Raw genomic sequence first — 19656 nt, 5'->3', positions numbered from 1 at the left:
ACAAACAAACTGATAAATCCTAAAATAAAAATAAAACACAATGAACCTGAAAATGTACATTACAGGCCACAGCACACGCAAACATTCACAAACTACACTTACTAGATAAAGGCACCTCCCCTCTACAATGGGTTCAGACAGCAGCAAGGAAATCCAATTCAGTTCCTATACCTTGTAATCCTCATCAATGAAATACACAACTCCAGCATGTCAATACCATAATCAAACATTCCTTGTCAGTAGCCAATACCACAGCACGTACAATCTCTAATTCCAATGCTTACTCACAATAAGCCTAATTTAAGGCATACCTCCCAACATTGTTGCAGTGCAGCAAATTTTATTGACCACACCCATTTTTTGGCCACACCCTCTAATTACCATGTTCATTTTACAAAATTTGGCAGGTTATGAATGTTTAAACATATTTCCGTTTTTTTCCAGTTACTGCAGTTTTGCTAATAAAGGTGAGTTGCCCTTTAAGTTGTGAGTCTGACTTGTTATCATATATTGTTACAATTACTTATTTGCTTATCTCAAAATTGTTACAAAAGTATCTTATCTGCAGCTGTGGCTGTTCTGGGCTCTCTGTCAAAAGCCAATTAAGTTAGAAACTTTGTTTTTTTTTCTGGCTGTTCAGTGCAGAGAAAATAGGGACTTTCCAGTACAAATGAGGGACTGTGGATTGAGCTGTCAAAAGAGGGACTGTCCCTCTAAAAAATGGGACAATTGGGAGGTATGCAAGGGTATATTGGTGGGATGCTTCTCCCTTCCTTCTCATATGACTCAGAAGCTTTACTGACACATGTGTGCCTTGTGTTCCAGGCCTGTAAGTTTCCAAGACATACTGCAGTTGATTCATTTCTTACTGTATAGGAAGTGTAACACATTAAAGAAAAAATACTTGACAAAGGGCCTCATAGGCTCGAAACATGTTGTGTGGCAATTGAACACTATTTGAGCAGTTGAAGAACAAGAATAAGTGCCTTATTCTTGTACACTAACTTTTTTGGAATATATATGCACCCTAAGGAGTTTTGTGACTCCCAGTATTATCCTCTTTTTTTTAAAGAAATGTAACACCCCTAATTAAGATATATAAACAGAAACTCACCACAATAAAGAGCCTAGATTTCTATTGGATTGCAAGGACAGTAAGAGAACTATATTTCCAGCATGCAGCAGAACTCAGGACCCTGCATGGGCCTTGCAACTACCAATGAGAAAAAAGGGCGAAAAAGTCTTTGGAGGAGGGGACTGCCCTATGACTGAGGGGTAAAGAAGAGAGCTGTGGGACAGCAGGGAACTTCTGACTGCTGCGTGTCTCCTGCTTTGGGGAGAGAGATCTGCCAGAGAGAGAGAGAGAGAAAGCCACCTGCAGAGATCCTGAACCCAGGGAAGCTGTCTGGCTGTAGGCTGAGAAAGTCCCAGGCTGGAAGGCTGCACAGAGGCCCAGGTAGGGTTGCCACCTGGCCGGTAAAAATGATGGTTATTAATAGGGGAAAAAGATAAATATATACAGGAAGGCCAGTATTTTTTTCCAGAAAAGGTGGCAACCCTAGGCCCAGGTGATTATGCTGCTGGAGGACAGAGCTGCCTGCATCATATCAATATCTGCTCATATCTGCTACTCAAGTGATCCAGTGTTTTAGGAGTACAGACTGTGAATAAACTTCCAACACCCTATCCTACTGGGGTAACTGTGAACTTATTAACCCATAGGAGTAGGGTTGCCACCCTGGTAAAACACCTGCCAAGGCCGGGGCCGGTATTACAAATTCACCAGCAATGCAGTTGCCAGTAATTTGTAAAGATAGCCCCTTTTTGTTACCGCCCCCCACCGGCCAGTAACATTTTTTAGAAAAGGAGTCAACCCTGCTGTTGCTGAACTATATCATCTGCCAAGTGATTCCTAACAGGAAGGATGGTGTTTTTCACTTAAGTGGCTAGAGTTATGCTGTTGGCCAACAAATTAAAGGAACAGCACTAACAGACATTGATTTAGTGAGGAGTAATACCAAAGGGCCCCAATGTGCACAAATCATTTGGGAGTGTGACAGAGGAGTTAACACAGCATTATAGTTTGCTGTATATGGTAAATAATAGTGTTAAACTGCTACTGTTTTATAATATGCATGTTGTTTTATATTGCTGGTTATATTCAGATCCCTGCATTTGCTTCTCTTAAATGATAAAAAGGGATCTTTTTGTTTAAACACCATTTACCTTGCTGTGGTTTATCTGGGAAAGGTACGGGGTGTCACTGAGTGTGCTGACCTATTCATACATATTAGCTTCACCCAAGGGTGTGCTACAGAAAAAATACATAACTAGCGCAGATTAATATTGCTTGTATTGAAAATGTATTCTGCACATTAATTTTCAGGTAAAGCAAAAACCAATTCATACTGGGGGTGTCAATTTGCTAGGCCACTCCCAGGTGGGGGATCATATGCAGAGAAAAATATGCAGCTTCTGGTTCTCTTCATCTCAGTGCTACACCACTATCTTCCCCTTCTTTCCAAGGGATACCTTATGCCTTTAGTTAGACTTTTAGCATATTCTCTGACTGCACATATAGTCATATGAAAAAGTTTGGGAATCCCTCTTAATTCTTTGGAGTTTTGTTTATCATTGGCTGAGCTTTCAAAGTATTAACTTCCTTTTAATATATAACATGCCTTATGGAAACAGTAGTATTTCAGCAGTGCCATAAAGTTTATTGGATTAACAGAAAATATGCATAAATGCATAAAATGTGCATAAATTTGGGCACCGTAACAGAGATATTACATCAATACTTAGTTGAGCCTCCTTTTGCAAATGTAACAGCCTCTAGACGCCTCCGATATGAGTGTCTGGATTCTGGATGGCGGTATTTTTGACCAATTGTCCATACAAAATCTCTCCAGTTAAATTTGATGGCTGCCAAGCATGGACAGCCTGCTACAAATCATCCCATAGTTTTTCAGTGATATTCAAGTCAGGGGACTGTGACGGCCATTCCAGAATATTGTACTTCTCCCTCTGCATAAATGCCTTTGTGGATTTTGAAGTGTGTTCAGGGTCATTGTCTTGTTGGAATATCCAACCTCTGCGTAACTTCAACTTTTTGACTGATGCTTGAACATTATCTTGAAGAATTTGTTGATATTGGGTTAAATTCATCCGGCCCTAGACTTTAACAAGGGCCCCAGTCCCTGAACTAGCCACACTGAATACTGCTTCACTAAAAATCTTTGTTCAGAAAACACCCCAGTACTCAGATGTTCCTGGGAAATGAAAGACATACCACTTATCTTTTTTGTTGAAAGTGGAGTAAATTATTATGCAGGCTGAGAGGGGTTCCCAAACTTTTTCATATGACTGTATGTGCATGTGCAAGTCCAAATTCCAGGCAAGGGATCCCTTGAAAAGAAGGGTAGGATGGTAATAAATCTTGGTTCTGGGTTTATCTTTGATCTTCTCAGTGATCATCCTGGATTTAGTTTGTGATTTGCTCAGATCATATATGTTGAGCCAAACCAAAAATAAATGATTGAAGTCACATGGCTTTCTAGCTCTGGACAACTGAACAATACTATTTTTGTTTACATGTGATGCAATATTTATATTTTCATTAAGTTTTAGTTACAAAATAGCATTCAGATTCAGTTCACTGTTTGGTCAAATAGTTTGTGGATGATTCAGTATTTGGACCTGGCGCACTCCTAGATCTAAGCCACATGTTTACTGGCAACACTTGGCAAAACAAGACCTGTAGATAAACTATCACACACTACCCATTTTTGCTTGTAATTTATCATTTTGCTGGGGTGGCGATTTATAGTGGTGAGTTCCTAACCCTGTAATTGCCTTACTGGATTTTCTTGTTGACATTTTATAATGCTTAAGATCCATTCTAGTGCCTGGAAATCACCACACAAGATGGGTGCTTCGTGCTTGGATGGGTTTGTACCCTCATTGATTTAAAACAGACTGTACACTTGAGTGTTTGTATGATCATTTCCTGAAGCTAAAAATATTCTTGGATTCCCAAGCATGTTGTGTAAAATAGTGTTGGGTGAATTAGCGGCGAATTTCAGCATTTCGTCGCAAGCAAATGAATTTGCGAAACTGCAATGACAATTCAACAGCGAAAAAGCAGTCGAACCAAAAAAAAAAAGTTTGCTGCGTTTCAAAACTTCGCACGTCAAAGTTATTTGGATGCCCGTTGAGTCGCGCGTATAAAAATTGGCACTAACCAAAATAATTTTGTCACCCATTGACTTCAATGTGTTTTGCGAATTTGTTGCCATTTTGTGATAAATTCAAAAAAAAATTGGCGATAGTGAAATCGCACAGATTCGTCTATCACTAATGTATATAGTGAATAAAGTACCCCTTCTTGTAAAATATAAGGATGTTATAAGTTACCGAGGAGTTTCATGACCATATAAAAACACAAGGCTGAAGGCCAAGTGTTTTTATACAGGTCATGGAACTCTAAGGTAACTTCTAATATCCTCATATTTTGCAACTGGGGGTACTTTATTTATTATAATACACAAGTTTCAGTGAGTCATGTGACAGAAATGACATCAGAACTCACCGTTTATAACTGATGACATCACTACTCACTGTTTATTAGGATAAAATTTACAAGATATTCATGGCTTTTGTGTATTATAACATTATAACCTGTGTGTCAGCCTAAGTTTAGAAGGCCCCACGTGTACTGTCTGACAATAAACAGAGAAAATGTTTCACATGAGACAACAGAATCTTACACAGGCATACATTGTTACATCTATAGTTACCAGTAATTAAATACATATAATATGTATGTCTACAGAATATGTTTATTTATAGGTGTATTAGTAATGAAAGTTTAAACCAGTGTAACAGGCCAACCATTATATTACTGGCACTGGGATCTCTTTCTATTAGTTTCATAAATATACCCACTGTCTTGAAAATGAAATAAAATACACTTATCATAACAAACTCAAATATTGAAAATGTTTAATTTCCACAAAATTGCCTTTTATTAGTTTATTTACCCTTCTCAAAATACATATACAATTAAATGGGGGTTACTTTATCCATGCCTGGTTTTTCTTTTTTCCTGCTCTAAAACAAACCCTTAGCAGGGGAGGCAAGCCAGGCCAGCTGTGTAGCCAGTATTTGTGTAAAATACATTGCTTCCAGGAGAAGACCAGAACTTGCACACAGTTCTAGGAATAAGGAGGAATTTGTGACTAGGGAGTGAGGGAGCTGCAGCAAGATCTAATGAAAGAAAACTACATCAGGGGGGAAGGAACTGAGAGTGTAGCTCACGTAGAAATAAGTAACTGCTGTGGCACGCAGGGCTGCTCTCTCTCTCTCTCTCTCTCTCTCTCTCTCTCTCTCTTTCTCTCTTTCTCTCTCCCTGCTGTACTATGGCTCACTGTCCTGACTTTTGTAAGCATGAGGAGCCAGGCTCACTGCAAGGGGACTGCATTTCCCTCTCTGCTTCTCTGAGGGGACTGATTAATAACCCTCTGTTCAGGTTAGTGGGGTTATATGGAATGTGTTTCTTTGTTATCTGACCATTGCAGGATAAATGGATTTATAGTTGTGAATTTCTCCCCTCCCCTGTTAGATAAATATGTGCACTTCCTTTTCTGGTTGGTGTGTTTTCCTATCCTAAGCCATGGTAAACTAGGGTGTCCCTCCTGACACATTCTGAAGGCAGAGACATTCCAAATACTCCAAAAGGGCCCTTGTTTGGCACAATGTTTACATGGCCATACAGTATTTAGCTGGGAAGAACATATTCATTCACAAAAAGCCAGTGCCACTATCAGCAGCGAAGCAGTAGATACTTGCTAGCTTGTCTGAAACAACTTACTTTGGTATTTACATTATTTTAGTTTTTAGCTAATATATTTTTACCTTACAAAATGCCTTCAGACACTTTTCATCTATTTTGGTATAAAGGTGTTGTTCACCTTTGAGTTAACTCAAATATAATGTAGTGTAATGTAGTGAATGGTATTCTGAGAAAATTGCAGTTGGTCTTTATGTTTTATTATTTGTATTTAATTATTTCACTTTTTATTTTGCTCTCCAGTTTGGAATTTCAGCAGCTAGGCTTCAAATTACCTTAGCAACCAGGAAGTGGTTTGAATGAGAGACTGGAATATGAATAGGAGGGGACCTGAATAGAAGTAACAATAACAATACAATTGTAGCATTACCTAGTATTTATTCGTTTTTTTGTCTGTTTGGGTCACCTCCAGTTGAAAGCTGTATGGGGTTAGTAGAAAAAGGCAAATAATTCAAAAATTATATAAAAAATAAATACCATACCAACCAGGCATTCACCTGAAAATGGAATATAAATAGGGCAGAGCCTGAAAATAAAGATAGGCAATGTAAAATAAGAATGCCAATAACACTGAAGTCAGTCAGTTCTTCTCAGTCTGTTCTTGGTTGCGGAGGACAGACCCCAAAACCACATATTATCTTCCAGTTAAAGGAAAACTATACCCCCAAACAATGTAGGTCTCTATTAAAAGATACTGAGTAAAACAGCTCATGTGTAAAACCCTGCTTCATGTAAATGAACCATTATCATAATAATATACTTTTTTAGTAGTATGTGCCATTGGGTAATCATAAATAGAAAATTGCCATTTTAAAAAGTAAGGGCCGCCCCCTGAGATCGTAAGATTCACTGTGCACACATACAAACCACATGTAAGGTCACATGAACCAATTAACAGACAGAGTTCAGCCTTTTGCTTCCTCACTTCTTCCTGTTACAGTTAGTGTTGTAGTATTTCTGGTCAGGTGATCTCTGAGGCAGCACAGATACAGTCACGAAATGGTGGTTCAAGGCAAGAAATGTAAAAGAGCAATATTTATGTAAATATATATTCCAGTTTGGTAAGATTCTTTAATATGTCATTCAATTTGATATAAACTATCTGTTGCTTAAGTATTCATTTTGGGGGTATAGTTTTCCTTTAAAGGCCACTTGCCGGCAAGAGGGAGAAGGTGAAGGAGATGGATTCCACCCAACTGGGTGACCATGATTACTGAAACAAATTATTAAATAAACACTTGAAAAAAATTAAAAAATCAAAAAACGAAAAAAATTCCCCTTAAAAGTGCGCTCCTCAATGATGGGGCCCTAGACAGCCGCCTACTCTGCCTACCCCTAGTTCTTGCCCTGATCTCTGCAGTGAGCACCAACCATCTGGTTTTTTGGTGTGCTATTAATGTGGACATGGTCTTGTGGTAACATGGGTGTGGTTTAAAGTGGGTGTGGTCTAAAAAATAGGGAGTGGCTAACACTGGCTTCCATTATCGGCCCTCCACCATGTAGACTAGAAAAATTCTGGCCCTCTGTACCATAGAAGTTGGACAGCATTGGGCTACTTTATCAAACTGTGCATTTCACCATTGTTTGCAGGGATGTTCATATATTCAGATGATAATATATCCAGCAGGGCATAAGGTTAATTTAACCTGGAGTTCAGTTCTGGTAAAGGATTTAAACAGTAGAGACTAGAAAGCAAAAGCAAATGTGGCACAGGACAACTACGGGATTAGATATTTATAGTCACCAATGCAGACTTTTGAAAATGCTACATGGTAACACTTTGTGATGCATTTGGAACATCACATGCACACTATAATACAACCATTTGTTTGGTTCAAATGGTTCCTTACCATTTTCTCTTGCTTGATATCAACAATGAGACATTGTCCCACTTACTAACCAAGAAAAGAATCATGTCTATGAAAATCCAGGCAATGGCATTTAAAAAATAAAATAAAAAAGGATATGAATATATTTTACAGTTTGCTACCCCAATCTGGTGATCTCAGTTCTCCCTTCTTGCTGAGTTCAGGGTGGTACATAGTTCTGATATGCTGGAGAGCTGTATATATTTCTGTACATCAGAGCTTTGCAACCTTTCCCCAAGTTCAACATAAATGGGGAACTTGCACTGCAGTGTCGACCCAAAGACAGGTCCGACAGATGTATGGTATGGCTATCGATCTGCATTAGCAAATTAAATTTAAGACCTATTTGATTGAATAACCAACTGGTTTCCATAGCCCAATGATTTTGATCACGATCATCTACCCATCATATAGATCAGTGATCCCCAACCAGTAGCTTGTGAGCATCATGTTGCTCTCCAGCCCCTTGGATGTTGCTCCGGTGGCCTAAAAAAGCAGGAGCTTATTTTTGAATTCCAGGCTTGGAGGCAAGTTTTGGTTGTATAAAAAACAGGTGAACTGCCAAACAGAACCTCAATGTAGGTTGACAATCCACATAGGGGCTACCAAAAGGCCAATCACAGCACTTATTTGGCACCCCAAGAACATTTTTCATGCTATTGTTGCTCCCCATCTCCTTTCACTTCTGAATGTTGCTCATGGGTTCAAAAGGTTGGGGATCCCTGATATAGATACTGAAAGCTGGATATACTGTGAGTGCACCTGGGCTGGACAGGTAAGTGGTTATAAGTTTATAAGGGAAGCATAAGCCAAAGTAGAACGTTACTTTTAAATAGACTTACAATGGGCATACCTCCCAACTTTCCCATTTTGAGCGGGACAGTCCCACTTTTGACAGCTCAACCCGCTGTCACTGATTTATACTGATAATTCTAGAGTTTCTCTTTGATCTGCTGCACTGAACAGCCGGAAAAGGATACAATGTTTCTAACTTAATTGGTTCTTGGCAGGCAGCCCAGAATAGATACTTAACATACTTTTGTAACAGTTTGATAAGAGAATGAAGACTCACAGCTTAAAGGGTAATTCACCTTAATTTGCAAAACTGTAATAACATATAAAAACCACAGAAATGTGTTCAAACTTTCATAACCTGCCAAATTATGTAAAATTAACATGGTAATTAGGGGTAAAAATGGGCGTGTCCAAAAAAATTCACCGTGCTATGCGTGCCAAATCTTTTTGTCTCTCTTTCTGTTTCCTAAATGTTGGGAGGTATGCACTGGGTTAAAAAACAAGTTTCAGTTGTCACTATTCATTTCTCGCTCCTCCCTTCTTTTCACTCGCCCTCACAACAACCAACTCTGTGGCTTTATTTCTCTGAAATATCTAAAGAAAACCTACAAATATCAGCATGATTTGCTGCGCAGGTGGAAAAATCTGTCTCACACAGTTTCATGTTTGTGCCTTGAACTGCCTAAGAAAATAGTATTGCATCAGCATTTCTCCCCTTACTAGTTCTGCTATGCATATACCTTTAGCTCTGTATGTTTCAAACCATGTCCACCAGGCTCTGAACAATAATGTGATTTTAAATCATGACTGGCATATTATTAACCACAAGCCCCTGTAATAGGGAAACTCTGAAGGCTTTAGTGTAAGAGCTTGAATTAAGATTCACAAGTACACTCTTGCTAAGCACATGACATTTAAATATGATATGATAAAGCTTGGGGCTGTAAACCATTATTAGCATACTCTGGCACTGCATCACCAAAAAAATATATATTTTTGGGGAAAATTAAGGGGGATTGGCACAGTTCCAAACATGTATTTTAACAATCCAGGCCAAGGTCTGATAGGCTGATGTTGGCACTGCATTGTCACATGTCATCAGTCTAATGTCACAAGACTTGCCCAAAGATAGATTCACTATTTGGTGCAAATATGACTTTCCCAGTAAGAAGTAATATCACATTCACTGTGCACCAACATCCAGCAAACACACAAGTGTGGGTTCTAACACTCATGTTGGGCTTATCGCAATGTAATCCTTATATTTACCTCTGTTCTCCAGACTACAGGACTGACCCACCCCCCGCAGGTACAGACTAAGATTCAAAATAGGCCCTGGCATATAAAGTACACAGAGGCCCTATAAGCCTCCCACTGGCCACATAAATAATGACTGTCTATGGCATGTGAGAACAACTTTAATTTATAGTCTAGTTGTGCATTTTAGTGAAAAAGATATGAATTATTGTATCGCTTATTAGGGCAAATGAATAATGTTTACACCAAAGGAAAAATTTTTGCATTGTGCATATTCTTTCCCTTAACAACTTTCCTGTAAGTATTTCGTTATAAGAATGTCAGTTTTAATATGATGACATAAGACTAAGCAACACTTCCGAATCCAGCAAGAAATACCAGTTTTCCAGAGCAGTTGCCACATAAAATAATAATTATGATTACGATTATTTACATGAACATACAAGATATCACAGTGTGTTTATTTCTTCCTTTTCATAGAACATATGAGGGCATAAGTAATATGAGAATAACAAAAAAACATCTCCCCCTTGCTCTTATATGTAAAGCCAGACTTCCTGAAACTGTTATGCTTTTCAGTATGTGAGGGAGATGTTGCTCTGTTCTTTTCTTAAACGGTTTTATTACTATTTGGATTTTTTTCCACCCACAAAAAGTGAAAACATGTTACTGTTTGTGGGCAGCAAAGCATACATTTTAGTTGGCCACAAGAAATGATAGGGAGGGCTAGGCAGTGAGCTGCATATTGTGTAGGCGTATAGATCATCAGATAAAAACTCAACTGCACATTTTCCTAAAATGTTTTCTGTGTGTGTTTTTACGTGGCTTCTGCCTAGGAAAAAATAAGAGCTTCATTATTGCTAATGACATGGAAAAGAAAGGGAATGGTGCCCTTTAACCGGTATGTTGTTTTTTAAAGAATCAATACAAGTTGCCATCAGTGCAAACATTTATTTTATGGCAGAAGGACTATGCCCCATGTATTAACAATCTGACAGGTGATTATGCAGTAGGTAGAGCCAAAACCACCATCAGGTCACAGCCTCAGAAGACTTATTTTCAATTTTCCGCTTTGAAGTCTTTAGTTTATTGATTGGGCAAAATTTTCTTTTTTATTTAACCACTGAAGAAAAGCTTCCTTGTTATCAGACTGCAGCAAGGTTGAGATACGGTGTTGGCCCAGTAACTGGCAGCCTCCATTGTCACAGTGTTGCTGAAGGGACGATGGCATTTGTAGATGAATTCCAGTGATGACATATGACTTTATTTTACTTAACATTACACCTTTACATAGGCCTGCCTTCTGGTAGACATATGCCTCATAGGTGAGTATGTATGAGTGTACAAACAAATTTATATTCATTTTTCGATAAGATAAATGCACAGTATGTGCCCAATTATTTTTGTAATGTTATGTTTTTTTTGTTTGTTTGTCTGAGACCCAGCACACGAGAGGTCATCTACTAATGCAAGTGTGGTTTGCAAAGTGCAACTTCAGACGAGGATGTATTTTTACCCATAATGCAGTCTTTCAACAATTAGGCATGCAACAGCCACCATAAAAATCTTTGTGGGTGGGTGCAATCACAGCAATAATCTTGCCCAAGATTTAATACAAACTAAAAATAATACTGCAGCACTTCCTTTTTTCAAAATGTGTATTTAATTAGGTTAAATAATAAGCCTTTGGGGACATCAAATAATCATTTTTTTAAAAGTAAAAAGAAAGTGCATTTTATATTTTTATATTTTACTAATAATGCAGTATTATTTCCCCATAATTCTTGCATAACATAGCTTTGCTCCGAGTTGTGTCCACTGCAGTTATGCCTGATGCATCAAATTGGATGTATATTTTTGCATTAGAAGGTTAGGTCTCTTTCAGAACACATGTTCAAAGTGGTGTTTGCATCAGACTCACTGGAAGCAAGTCTGGTGTGCCTTGATGCAAGACATTGTGTAAACCTCGGAGCTAACAGCAGATCCATGGATCTCCAGCATTAAGATGTTCAGCTGTACACCATTCATCAGTAGAAACAGGATGGATGCACCTTAATGAATTGTGGCCATATATACTCTCCATTGTGTCCATTATGGGGCAGCTTCATTTGCAGTTGTGTTTGCAAATCACCCCTATGAACAGCACCCTATGATAGAAGATTTCTCCTTTGTGAGCCCAGGCACAATGCTCTGTTTTACAGATATGAAGTGTTGCGGGACATTCTGCAAAAGACTTTCCTTGGGTCTTCTGTGCTGATTTCAGCAGCTTCCATTTCTTTCCTGACACCTGACAGTTCAAATTGCTAACAAGAAATTTTTTTATGTTACCTTCTGTGCAAAGTGATTGGCTTCACAGTGACCAAAGTGGTTATTTATATAAATAAGGATTGTTTGCTAATGTACAAATGGGTGGGGTAACAGAACATTATATGATTAACTGATTATATGCAGCCCTTGAAGTAGATGTTTTTAGTGTCACTGGCCCTTCAAATGTTGTATAATTGACATTATCAGATGGAGGGAGAGTGACATGATTCAACAGGATATGCTAGTGGCTGGTGTGGGGGATTATATGTACAGTCCACTGGTTATACATTATTTCCTTAACTTTAGACAACTTACCAGCGATCCGGAGTGACAGGCCCGGAGGTGGGAGCAACAACAAGCGCCGCAGACCCCAGTCAGTAGGGACCTCCATTACACAGGGTGCACGGGAAACAAAGGGGCAGCAGGGCTCAGAGTCCGCAGCAGCAGCACACCGAGTGTGCAGGGAGAAGTCCAGCGCACGCCGGTTTTGTGCAAGCCCCGTAGATGTTCACCACCAGGACCAGTACGGCTGCATCAAGAAGTGACTGGAGAAGAAGAAGCTGGCTGTCAATCTTGCTGGCAGAGCGCGGCAGACATAGAGTGGCCAGGATAGATAGCCAGGGAGAAGAAATCAACTGCTGCAGGAAGGATGGTCGCCCTGTCGCCGTTTCAGAAGAGGACAGGAAGTGGAGTTTCAGTAAGTTATTTTTTAATAAAGGCTTTGCAATTTAAAATTTTAAAGTGTGTTGGTGTTTATATTTCGATGTATACTAACGAATTTTGTAAAAAAAAAATTTGACGTTACTGGTCCTTTAAGCACAAACCGGGGATTAAAATTCATTGACCTAGGTTACTTTAACATTGGTGCACTCACCAGTGATGAGTTGGTGCATGCTATTAAATATAAATACAGTGGAGTTTACATATTCTTTCCCCTTAAATGCAGCAAACTTGTCCAACAGAGCTCTGGTAATTGTATAGTTAAGATGTTGAGACGATCTAAGGCTTTTTGAAGCATAAGTTAAAATGACTGGTATGTATGTATATGTAAACCACTGAGGCTTTGACAAAATTTGCACCAGATGATATATCTCTTGGAAAGGTTGAAATTTCCCAAAGAAATTATTTATCTTTTGGAAAAGTAATCACCATTATTAATTATGTGACGACGTGGATGTTAATAAAGCAGAAGTGGGTCTACTACATTACTTCATTGCCAGGCTAATAAATATCAGAGAATCTGCCATTGTTTGTTGTCAATGGGGGTAATGTGGAAGAATACATTCTTTTTTATATAGTCTTTCACAATTCCTATGCGCCTGTCAACGTGCTCATTGATTGGAATCTAAATATTCAGTGTTAGGCCTCATGCAAAAGTATGTGTTCTATGTGCTTTTAGTGGTTCCATAGACCTACCTTGAACGGTACAGTGTTCTCTCTACTCTCTATACTCTCTACTCTGGGAATGTTTTAGATTCTTGACACTTGCACCACAGTTACTGTATGTTGCAACTTTTTGGCAAATCACTTTGACCCACTCACAAACTGTGCATACTGTACATCAGCATTCCCTAACTAGTGGCTCATGAGAACATGTTGCTCATTAACCCCATGGCTGTTGAACCCAGTAGCCTCAAAGCAGGTGTGTATTTTAGAATTCCAGGCTTGGAGGCAAGTTATAGTTGCATAAAACCAGATGTACTGCCAAGTAGCCAATAACAACGCTTAATTTGAACACCTGGAACTTTTTTCATGTTCTTGTTGCTCCCCAACTGTTTTTACAATTGAATTTGGCTCACGGGTAAAAAGGTTTGGGAACCCCTGGTGTACATGATTTGAAGGCAAGCAATTAATACTGAATGCAGTCCCATATAACATGAGCCCTACTGCAAATTAACAGTGCCACCACCCAATTAGTCTTCCAAACAGGGCCACCAGATGAGATGCAAAGAGGGTGTACATGGGATAGTCGATATTGGATACAAGAATAAAAATCATTAGTTTGGGACCTTCAATAAATAAATATGTTAATGCACTGTTTGGGCAATAATTATGAGTTTCAAGCTACCTACACCCCTTCCCAGTGACTTCTGCTGGGAAAGGTCAAAGTGCCTTGTGTGCTAAGGCCCTGGTGTTGTGGCATCTATGTTGTTTTTGTTTTGATGACTTGCTTAAAAGAAAACTTTACCCCCAAAGTGAATGTTTAAGCAACAGACAGTTTACATCATATTAAGTGACATATTAAAGAATGTTACCAAACTGGAATATATATATTTAAGTAAATATTGTCCTTTTATATCTCTTGCATTAGACCACCATTTCGTGATGGTTCTGTGCTGCCTCAGAGATCTCCTGACCAGAAATACTACCACTCTAACTGTAACAGGAAGAAGTGTGGAAGCATAAGCTAGAACTCTGTCTTTTAACTGGCTCATGTGACCTAACTTGTTTGGTTTGTTTGTGTGCACCGTGAATCATAAGATCCTAGGGGGCGGCCCTTATTTTTTAAAATGGCAATTTTCTATTTATGATTACCCAATGGCACAGACTACTAAAGTATATTATTATGAAAATGGTTTATTTACATGAAGCAATACATGCAATATTTTTTTAAAGAGACCTACATTGTTCTGGGTTTAGTTTTACTTACCATTGATAACAGTCAGCCTACTATCTATACACTGTTCAATTCTCTTTTTAATTATACAATTTTTTCTCTCTGTAGTGACGTGACGTTTATTGTGGGAAAGGAGCGCCAGGTGGTTCATGCCCACCGCTGTATCCTGGCATGTCGAAGCAAAGTGTTGAATTGTATGTTTAGCCACCAGCTCCATGCAGTTAAGACATCTCATGAACATCAAGTCCCATTTGTTTTGGCTGATATGCAATGTCTTTCTGGCAGTTATGGAATACCTATATACCGACCATGTTACACTGAACAACGTCATTGTAAGTATAAAAGGTCCCATCATTCACTGCGTCTAATAAACAACTGCTTTGTTTTTAACAAGTAAATACCATAATTAACTTTCTTTTCCGTCTGTTTTCTGCTGTTTGTTTATGTGGTCAGTTGACTTTTTAGGTTGCACACAGTTAAGACAGAGTTTTTTTTAAAATCCTAGTCACAGGATATTTCATAAGCAGAGTCTTATAAACCATAAAAACCAAAACTTGAATTTGCATGGTGTTTACTCCTACTTATTTATGCAACAGAATTCTATGGCGTTCTGTTCTAGATATGCTCTTGCTTTTCTTTTCCTGTGTGATCTTCTGTCCAGGAAGTGGTTAAACGGCTGATGTCACGATGACTGAGTGAAGTGCACCCAACAGATCCTTCTGATTCCCTCTAACAACAGAATGAAACTCACTTCATTTTCCCTATGCAAAGGCTTTTGTATATGCCCGTTGTTTTTGCAAGTATACCGTAATAATGAAAGTCGCCAGTGACGTTTAGGTTTTAAGGGTCTTTTTGATCCTAAATTACAGATTAAATATTTAAGCAAGCCTGTTCAGAACTTGTATTGGAATTCATATAAATGCAAGAATTTTCTTTTTTTATTTGACCAAATTCTTTGCACCCTGTTCAAAAGAATACCAGTCATTGATATGTACTTTTGTTAACTCTTGTTTCTCTTAACTCACTACAGTATACAACACATTTTTGCTCTATTGGCTCTTGTGGCATGTTGTAGAGCTCTAATTAGTATATTATAAGTTTAGCCTATAGCACATGTGTGTTTTGACTGCAATCCAGTGGAGGGCAGTTACTTCCCCTCAAAACGTTGTTGTGTTTGGTGGCATAAAAAAGGGGTCTACTTCCCGACTGCATAAACTCGAGTGTGTGCGAATCCATTTCTATACGTGTTCGTTGCTAGGGGACCCGGCCGGGTCAACTGAAGAACGCACCACCATTGCAGGACTGGTGAACTACAGGTGTGCGGAAGGAAAATTACATTGTATACAATGAGTTTTAGCAAAAGTGGTTGGCAGCAGAGGTAGGTGCCTAGGGCACAAGAGAGAGATTGTGAGTGAGTATCTGTGGGACTTTTGCAGGCAGCAGTGGGGATCGTGCATGAAGGGGGTGGAAAAAGAAAACACATGGCTGGTGCAGGGGAGAGTAAGTGAATTTATGAATGAGCATCTGGTCGGGCTTGTGCAAGCTGAAAAGGGGAGTGAAAGGTTAATTATAAGGTATCATTTTATTATAAAAGATACTATTTAAATAAAAAATCATTAAATTGTTTGCATGAAATGGACTCTATGGTAAATGATATTGTCTGATTCTTACTTTTTGTTCTATGCAGGCCCTGGAAGTATTGACCTCAGCTGTGGAGTATGGTCTGAATGACCTAAGAAAGGTAATGTAACTGGGACCTGGTATCTGAAATTATTTTTTACTTCAATAAATTTTTGTTTATCACAACATTAGTGTACAGTCAATTACTGCTATCAGAAAACACAAAGCAGCATGCCAACATGTACATACAATAAGCAATGAGACATACATCATCTGTAAACGTACATCTGCAAATTATTTTTATATGATTTTAGGGGACTCACCTGCGCACATATTGATGTATGGTAGGGCAAATAATGCTTTTGCATCATCACTGTCCCTACATGTAATGATCTACTTATTTAGTAAGGTCACAATTTGAGCAGATCTTGATTGGTTTGGGAGCCTGTACATTCTGGGACAAGACCATAGTCTGCATCCAAACAAATTTTTAAACAATCCACATAGTTAATCTAGCCAACCCTCAGCCAGACATCGGTCATGCAGGCTGACAGTTTTTTTTATCCCCATATATCATCATCATCATTTATCTATTTATATAGTACCAGCAATTATGCAGCGCTTTACATTAATTTTTAACAAACAAAAATTTAACAAGGGTTTACAGAGAAGAATAGGATTAGAGGGCCCTACTTGCAATGGTTTACAATCTATAGAGTTTGGCTACAATTGAAACATAAGGATCATAAAAACAAACTGATGATTTATGATACATTCATATCTGATTAATCAAGAAACAAATGCTGAATCAGCAGCTTTAGGCCGGTGAGCTGATGATGATCAAGAATTAATGATTCATCCTCTTAAGTATAGTAGTTTAATCTTCAAATTAATTATACTTATTGGCTGCAGGATGAATTTTTACTATATTAAAAGGTGTCTAAATTAGCATGGTGTCTGAATTTTGGGTCTCAACCAATAGCTCAAGAACGCTGACTGTAAATTAAGGATTCTGTTATTTTCTAGCTTTGTAGCTTAGGTAGATAGCAAATGGCCAGTGGAGCACATAATTGTGTTTGCAGCCATATGTTTTTAAGGGAAACTGTTTCTCAGATTGTCTTATATTAGTGATCATGGAAATTGTTGTTCTTATGGTACTTAACTCGTTATCTGCATGCTCTGCTAATATCATGAATTTCAGCAACAGTGCTGGGCTATTTTAAACAGTTGACCCTTTGACTCAGGTGTAAACATCAAAATGAGGCACAAACTGAAAGCAATTTTACATAATGTTTATTTGAGACTTTACTTAAGGTGGTCATACACTGAAATATCTTTCCCCAATATGGTGACCTTGAAGGCCAAACAATCAGATCACAATGACAGGGATACAAGCCTTCCGGGTCAGGACCAGGACAAGCCAATAAGGTTGGTTTTTGGCCATGTATCAGTTGAGTAGACCTGTCAGAGGACCCCATTCATGGGCAGAGATACTGCCAACGTGGTCTGAATGTGCCTAATCAGCAGCTTAAATCTGCCCATGTATGGCCACTGTTACCCTTTAAAGGCAATCACAAATGAGGAGCATCTAACATGTGAATTGCCACTGGAGAAAAATATGCAGCACTTCTACTTGGAAACTTCATGCAGCGAATGTTTCTCTAGTCAGTGGACAATGGCTGACTTTAGTCCCATATCTAATATGTAGAGGGTTGGCCTCCAGAGCATATATTTTGATATATATATATTCATATATATCAAATATATATTAAACATATACATTAAGAACTGTGGCTCACTCCATTAAAAAAAATTCTTGGATTAAAGGTCCATTATCGAGGCTTATTTCATTCTGGATTCAGAAAAGATGATATATTTCCACTTGTATCGTTTTTTGTAAAACAAATTCAGTCAAAAATTATCAAGTTTAAGTTTTCTCTTCATATTGATTGTACTTCTAAGCTTTTTCCTTTTGAATGATGACTTATCCTTAATACTTAACTGCACTTATATTTATTATTTACAGCCCTGATTATAGGCATTTGCATTTTTTTATTTGTATTTAGTGGGCAGTGACTTTCCTTTGTGACCGGTGCTTCCTGTCGGGATTCAGGAAGAAGGGAATTCATGTACTATTAATAATACATGGGCAGGAAACAAGAGCAGACAGGGTTGTGATTATTGTGCCAGAAGTTGCACAGATGCCGACAACAGACTGAAATAGAATAACTTCCTTTGAATAGGGAGCAGCAGCCAAAACACTGTTCACATGATATTCTCATTTCATTGTTGTAATGTTCTTAGCAGCTGCAGTGTAACCTTCAAACCTCCTCTTAATGTTTCTATACAGTTCTTTATTTTTGTCATTTTCCTATGTCTTTGGCACCCAAACAGATTTAGGGAGATACTTGCAGCCAAATCTGGCAGAGAAGGTGGGGCGACCTACATACAGCACTGCCTATAAGTGCATTTTGTTAGGGATCCCTAGTGACTGTAATTGGTAACCTCCTATCTGTGCTGCCGCTCCTCCTCTTGGAAAAAAATACAATGGCCTGGGCTACTTTTGTAAGAAGTGTGCTACTGCCATCTTTTTCAGTGCTAGATGCATGCACAGGAAAGAGATTAGGATTGCTCAAAATCTTGAATTCGGCTGAATCCAAGCCTTTTTCAGTAGGATTTAGATTCAACAGAATGCCTGCTAGCTTCACAAAAGGCAACTAATTGGAATCATTAAATGGCATGTATCTGTTTTATTATGTAAAAAGATATGTTTTATAGCTCCCCTGGTTACTGAATTAAGAATTTTGACATTTGTTGGAACATTACGCTATGCAAAACATCAATGTTTTATCCGCAGCACAAATCAGTTATTGACAAAGTGCTGGGTCTAGGCAACCCGGCTGGCCACCTGTGAACTGGCATGCATTGTTATGGGGAGTGATGGGTACATACGTCAACAGCATGCTGTGGGACAGGTACTTGTGATGTGTGGAGAACAAGGACTCTGGGTAGGCAGATAGAAGAGGTATATGTGGTATTAGCCTATGTGGGCCTCATTTGACCCCCATCCCCCCCCCCACATGGAAGTCTGTATGCTGTGACTGCTTACCTTGCTAAAGCTTTAAAAGGTATCAATACTGAGATTAACTGGCCCTTACATTGTTTACACCTGTAATGTTCACATCCCTAAAGCCCTGTAGTGTTCACACCCGTAAAGCCCTGTACTGTTCACACCCTTAAAGCCCTGTAATGTTCACAACTCAGACCCAGACTGAAACTGCCCACATTGTTCACAAACTGCTGGAGGGCCACCAGCATTATGTCACTGTATGTAGCACAGC

The 19656-nt window shown here is 38.7% G+C and overlaps 1 pseudogene; it reads left to right on the top strand.

Moving 5' to 3' along the window:
- The first annotated feature begins 5040 nt into the window (after positions 1–5040).
- LOC121403047 overlaps positions 5041–19656 on the top strand; it is a 30773-nt pseudogene continuing 16157 nt past the window's right edge.

This window comes from Xenopus laevis, chromosome 4L (genome assembly GCF_017654675.1).
Source record: "Xenopus laevis strain J_2021 chromosome 4L, Xenopus_laevis_v10.1, whole genome shotgun sequence".
Lineage (NCBI taxonomy): Eukaryota > Metazoa > Chordata > Amphibia > Anura > Pipidae > Xenopus > Xenopus laevis.
This window is presented reverse-complemented; position numbering and strand designations above follow the sequence as displayed.